General features: G+C 36.9%; 1 non-coding gene across 1 annotated transcript; it reads right to left on the minus strand.

Moving 5' to 3' along the window:
• Positions 1 to 6,269: 6,269 nt before the first annotated feature.
• On the minus strand, positions 6,270 to 6,388 carry LOC138693932 (5S ribosomal RNA). Its single transcript, XR_011330616.1, has one exon. It is a non-coding gene; the product is annotated as a 5S ribosomal RNA (ribosomal RNA).
• Positions 6,389 to 7,329: the final 941 nt, after the last annotated feature.

Consider the following 7,329-nt stretch of genomic DNA (forward strand, 5'->3'; position numbering starts at 1 on the left):
TAGAAATTATTAATTTAGTCTATAAAGCACTTCCGATACAACTCTTCACACAATAATAATAATAATAATAATAATAATAATAATAATAATAATAATAATAATAATAATAATAATAATAATAATAATTCTGAGCTTCAGTGCAAGAACTCTTTAACCCTCACACAGCTTGTTCTGAGAAAAATCAGTATTAAAGAAATTTATACACATTAAACAAATTGTAATGCTATATGTTGTCATGTCTCTTCTATCCCTCACGTGGAAACTTAGGCTTACACAGCAGCAAGAATAAGATAACAACGTTATTATCATCTGTCCTTTTATGGCTATACAGTTTTTGCAGTGAACTACAGAATTATTAACTATTATTATTACAGACCTGTTATTTTTTTCACTTTTTTCACACACACACACACACACACACACACACACACACACACACACATCTATTATACTAAACATAAACCCACAAGAGAAAACAATACTTGTATTAACTGTAAACATTTTTCTTCCTTTCTTTATTTTTAGCAGAATCCTCCATTTCACCCTTTATCTCACTAGATGCGCTTCCCGCAGACATTCTTCATTATATGTTTCACACACCACTTCGTAACACTTGCAGCGGTTGACTTTTGTTTTCTTGTCTTTTTCTCTAGGGTATATTGTACATAGTGCTCGGTATCGGTGCTCGTTCACGTGATATTTTACCTTTGTTTTTCTTGCTAACTCCTGCCAATTTTTCTGATATTTCCCGTAGTTGATTGGTCAAGTACTGCGGATTGATTCCCGGTTATAACAAACACACCTACACTACATTCCAATGATTTCTGACTCGTTACTGCACATTTTAGAAACACTGTACGAAAGCACACACAGTCTCTCGTAAATCAACAGGTTACAACAGAGACTTACACTTGCAAACGCGTGGGGATTTCAGAAAATTTCTTACTATTTCAGTACCTTTAACTGTACAACAGATTTTGTTTTCTCGAAAAAGAAAGGTCAACGTTACTATTGACAAAAGACAGAAACGTACGATTACAATACCTTTATTTTAAACAATCTTAGAGGTGGTCTGGGAATTCCTAAACTCACCACGCGACTACTTAACCCTAGACAGGTAATCATCACTGTACTCATGTTAAAGGTAAGCATTCGTAATTTTTACTACTCACATTTTAATTAACTGAAATCAACTCAATATCACACATTTAACAACTTTTACACATTTCGTAGCCATTAGTGTTCATTTAATTTTAAGTTTGTCATAAAGTCTTTACGTTCATGTTATTGTCCTATTTACAATTAGTGCAAACAACAGCGCGATGTTCTCTGCAGAACCCCTTTTTGCAAAGTCCACAAAATGTTGTCATCATTCTCCTCTTCTTTGCAGGACATTTATAGCAAACAGTACGTTCACCATCTGGCTGCATTACCTGGCATTGTTGTTGCACAGCAATGTTCAGATGTTCTTCAATTGTTGCCCGCAGAGATCGGTGTAAAGTAGGACGTGCAAAGCGGTGCTGCATCCACGGTTTTGTCAGCTCTTCACACAATTGGAAAATGAATTGTTTTCTTGATATTGTTTTCTGAGTTCTTCTAACTATAAATTATCCATGAATTTATACTTGCAATATTTAGCATGTTGTAAAATATTGCTAGTGGCCAGCGCCTCGTCTTTCTATTGCAGGAAAGATTGTGGCACATTTGACATAGTGTATCTACACCACCTTTAGTCCCATTGTAAATAATAATAATAATAATAATAATAATAATAATAATAATAATAATAATAATAATAATAAAGGCTTTACATATAACGTGTTGCTTACTGTTGTCATTGCAGTCCACGTCGGTGGGGGTGGGGGGGTTTCTTTCTCCTCCTCCTTCCTCTAGAAAGAGCAGTTACCAGGGTCTAAGGAAGTGAATGCCCTTTTCTTTCTGGGCTCATCCCTACATTTGTCTTAGCTCCTTAGGGAAAACCACGGAAAACCCTCAGGCTTGCGAATAGACTGAATGAATGAGAGGAGAAACTTTAAAGGTACGTGAAAACACGTCCATGCAAGGGAGTTGGGACTGTGAAAAATTGAATATGTGAAATCCAAGACTGTATTTGCCAGGCGAGCAAAGAAGAAGAAGAAGAAGAAAGGCTTACGTATGACGTGTGGCTTACTGTTGTCATTGCAGTCCGCGTCGGCCAGCGGTGGGAGGGGGGGGGTCAATATACCTGCACATATCAGTTCAAATTATAAAAACCTCTTAATGCTACTGCGGTACTATTCCATTGCCGAACACAATATGAAGAAATTAGCAGATCCCTGAACTGAACTCTTATTACTCTGAAATTACCGCGCAGTACAATTATAGCTATGACGCATTGCAAGCGTTAGTCACCATATCGATTTGCTAAGCAAATTTTATCCCTTTAGAGCATGTCCCCCCCCCCCTCCTCCTCCATATCAGCCAACAACATACTGGATGAAGAAGACTCCTGCAAAAGGGACGAATTAAGATTTAATTTTATTTTAATGATAGACTAACATTGCAAAGTTCCAAAATAATTTTTTGCATTCCTTCATTACACTAGTCGTACAAAATTGCGGTCGTATCTCGTACTATCTATACTAATAATAAATCTGTAGCCGAAATTTTTCTGGTAAGTTTCGATTTTCCAAAAGTAATTGGTCCTAACATATATAATTAACCACCCTGAAACCGAAAATCGCATTTTTGAAAATTTTGTTTGTATGTCTGTCTGTATGTTTGTTACCTTTTCACGCGATAATGGCTGAACCGATTTATATGAAAACTGGAATATAAATTAAGTTTGTTGTAACTTAGATTTTAGGCTATATGGCATTCGAAATACTTTATTTAAAAGGGGGGTTATAAGGGGGCCTTAATTAAATAAATCGAAATATCTCGCTTATTATTGATATTTGAGAAAAAATGTTACATAACAGATGTTCCTTTAAAAATGATTTCCGTTAAGTTTTATTTTTTTACAACATTTTGATAGGACTGATATTTAATGAGATAAATGAGTTTTAAAATTAAAATAACGCTATCTAAGACGGTGCAATGAATTAAGAACAAATGACTTCGTCTATAAGGGGCCTTGGACAACAACAATCGAAACAGGGGCCTTGGACATCAACAAACAATCGAAAGCTATTAAACATAGCCTACAGGGAATGTTTCTGTGTTTGTATGAAGTAATATCACAAGCTCGTAAATTAACTGATTTGTATAATTAGTTATTATTTCACCATTGGAAACTGTAGTTTCTCTAGATGGACATAATGCTATAATGTTATTACAGTAACGTCTGAGTAAATCGAGGACAGGTAAGATTAAAATAGCTTCTTATGCACAGAAAATTTGATAGGCTATTTTGTACATTCGTTTTCTGTATTTCTTAAAATAATATTTATGTACACGCATTTTAATCTCAGAGAATTAACGAACAACGAGAGTGTATTGATTTAGTATGCAGTAATAGTACTTTAGCTTGGCAATCCATTATTTTAATAATTCATATTTTAACTATGCTCAATTGAATCGTGTTAAAATACATAAAATATATATGCAATAAATGCAGTGCTAAAAAAAAATTGGGTAATATGCGAAGCAGATTATCTTGCGCTGTTGTAAAAGTTGTTCCATGGATCAGTCGTCCTATTTTAATTATGTAATTACTTTATATTTATTTCTAACAGGTGGAGCGGAGCGAACGGGTACGGCTAGCTAACAATAAGTGAGAACTTACAATACAACAACGACAACAACAACAACAGCTGATAATCTGAAAGGGAACATAGTAATTTGGGGTGAATTAAAATGCAGCTTCCATTCGTTTAAAATTTCTTTAAATTTTAACTAAATATTAATGTAGATATTACCTCTAAAGGTAAATGGGGGCATGTTTCACAACGCTAACAAATTACAAATTAACAATATACAATTAACAACGGAAATATTACATATGCTTGTTAACTGTGTTTCACAATGCAATCTTATTCACTTGTATGTTTTAACGAACTTTACAAAATCGGCGAAACAAACTTACAAATACGCATAATTGGTTGAACAAAATCGCCAACGACAGTTTACAAAAATCACTAAGGATCAGAGGTAAAGTAGCTGTAATTTTAGAACTATCGATGGACATGTTTATATTTTTTTATATATATTTTATTTAGATTTTGCTACATCGGCGACAACGGAGTTTCGCGGCATGCAATTGGTCGAGCATACCAATGCATTAATTAGCCTACGACTTAACTGACGAAAGTTAGCGCGAAATTCATTCAAATAATTGATAAATAATGGATTTGACCCACGTAGTTATATGCAGTTGATAGAGCAGCTAACATGTCCATCCATTAAAATCAACTTCGCTCTCTGCTGGTCCATCAGTATATTTTATTGTTTCATCCATAACCTCGCCAACATTAGGGAACCCAGCAGGAGGAGCATAAAAATCCTTTGCCCGAGTAAGCACATTCGGTGATCAATAACCCGCCTCGAGTTTTTTCAATCTTGTAACAACATCAACTACCATGTGTGAACTTTTGCACACTGTAATCTTATAAATTCCGTTCTTATCTGCTAACGCAGGGAACTGAGAGCTACTATGCAACCAATGCAGTTCTCGCTTTGTGGTTAGGGCACCACTTTTCCCTTTCAGATGTTGCATGTGATGTCCCATATCTTGTAGGAGAGATTACAGCGAAATGGGATTCGGAACGACTTCAGAATACTGCGTAAGTAATGCCGACATTGCATTATTAAGTGATTGGTTTTCGGTGCAAAGTTTTTCTTCTTTAAGTGCGAGTATTTATTAAATACGTTCCTCGTATATAAGAACTAACGCGGTATTCTGAAGTATAGCGCGGGATTCATTCGAAACCTTTCATTAATATTCGTACAATGATACGAACGTGGCCGGAAAATTCTACGTTAGGCCTAAATGCAAAATCTTCGTCTGAGTCGCTAGAACTACTCAATAACATCACAACTGCTTCAGTGTAATTCTTAATGGTACCCTGTTACTATAAAATTGATTTTATACATATGTGTTTATTTTTTTCATTCACAATTAGAAGCTATTTCAACAGGGCTACTGTAGAAAATGTGCTAACTTCACTAGTAAAGTTTAGTTTACACGTTTGTAAAATTACTCCTTCGTTGTGAAACAAACATATCACTTGTAAAGAGCGCAAAATTTCATTCGTAAAGATTTGATTTCCTTTGTACAGTCCACCTTTACAAACAAAGATTGTGAAACAGAAGTTTACAAACAGAGTTCACAATTTCCAAAGATTGTAAACTTTGTGAAACACCCCACTGGTGAATCAGCACGCCGAGCTCGATCGAAATACAACCAGTTACTATTATTTCCCTATCGTTTTTTGACATTTGATTCCGCGTCCTACCTCTTTCATTCGTTACTAACCAACAACGCCAATAGCAGAAGGTAACGCAAAAACAGTCACCGGTTCCCCGATGCATGGCTTTCTCTCTCAATGTCAACTGAGAGTTAAAAATATTCATTATAATATGCACTTTCCACTCACTCCTCAGAATGTCTTCTTTATTTTTATTTATTTATTTTTTAAGATATGTGAGCTACGTACTGTATGTCTGATGTTTTGCCATCGTACATTCAAATATTTATATTCACTGTACAGTACAGCGAACTGTTTATACTTACTGTACATGCTATAACTACTTCTCCCAACTCCGCTATTGCTATATTTCCTAAACTAAACGCTGATATTGAAATAACGCCTGGTCTGATAATGCAGTCTGTTTAAATTTCTACCGACCAAGTTCTGCCCTTCATCATGGGAAAACAACGAGCTTCTTTAAAGGATACAACTACTAGGACAGAGATATTTTCATTATGGAATTTGTACTACCCACTGAAATGTAGTAACTAATGGGATTTTAATTAGCCATATATGTACAGTATATTACATTCTTTACCTAAAATGTCTCTAACTTCTAGGGAGAGCGCGAGGTACGTTCACAATCCCCTGAATACATATTCCCTTCTTCGAGAAAACGCAGAGAAGTGAACCGTCTCATATGAATATGCTACCAGTCATAAGTTTCAATACGGAGCTGCAAGTACTTAAGAATTATCAATTACTCTACAATTATGCAGCGGCGTCATCATCCAAGCTATAGCTGGAATAGGGAAGGGAACATAATATCCCATAAGTCTTATTAGAACACGCTGGAAATAGTGACGTAAAAAAAAAAATCGCCAACGGCACGTGGTGTTCCCAAGCGGTCACCCATCCAAGTACTGACCACGCCCAATGTTGCTTGACTTCGGTGATCGGACGAGAACCGGTATTTTCAACATGGTATGGCCGTTGCCGATGAAACTGCGTAATCTGTAGGCACTTGAGGACGATGGGATTGGGGTGCACTCGATAAAACCTGCACTCGCTCACACACACACGTAAACTGCCTGCTTAGACTCTGTACCTAAATTACCAAGCTCGTTGGATGTCATTGGGATAGATGATAAATCTATCTATCAACGGCAGTTTGGTTACGTTTCAACGTCACACACTGCTGGATTGACACGGGATTAATAAAACAGCTAGTCGGCATTCTAAGTTAAGCCACAGGTGGATTGTTGTTCAACAGCGGAGCCTCCTTTCAACCACATGGTTGTGGAACTGTAGTCGGATTTTCGACATCATTTTCATGCCATACTACGGAACTTCACACAAACTTCAATTCACTTCTTGCACCGGCGGCTACTACGAATGGACTGAAGCTCGCTACTGACTAGGGGGGGGGGGACATTTGTCTCTTGATGGATTACGTGACAGATATATAAAGTATCAGTCGTATGTTATGAACCCGAGTTTCAATAAAGATAGATTACCCGTATGTCCACAGATTCTCAGTAGTGGCCTGCGGAAGGATTATGCCCGCGGTCGACAAGTTACCTTCTAAGTTGTTTTCCCTCAACAATTAATGCTGCCAAGTGAGTAGGAATGACACCGCGCTCTCATATAAGTCGTACGAAACTATTAAGGAAACGAATTTGCCTCGTGGATCCAAGTCTCCCATGGACTGCCTATAATGTATTATCTATCCTAGAAGTGTTATCGGGGTGATTATTTAAATTTTCACTCGGTGGGAACCGCTGTTGTTCTTCATTCATCTACTCTGTTATGAATAACTTGTGGCCCTTAAAAGGGCCGGTTGCTGATTCCCTAGCAAGCACTCCCGCTTACTTGGAACTAGTGTATTTTGTGACGGCCTTGGTCCCTTCACTGACGGCGTGCTTGGCCAGCTCACCGG

This window comes from Periplaneta americana, unplaced genomic scaffold (genome assembly GCF_040183065.1).
Source record: "Periplaneta americana isolate PAMFEO1 unplaced genomic scaffold, P.americana_PAMFEO1_priV1 scaffold_24, whole genome shotgun sequence".
In the NCBI taxonomy this organism is placed as follows: domain Eukaryota; kingdom Metazoa; phylum Arthropoda; class Insecta; order Blattodea; family Blattidae; genus Periplaneta; species Periplaneta americana.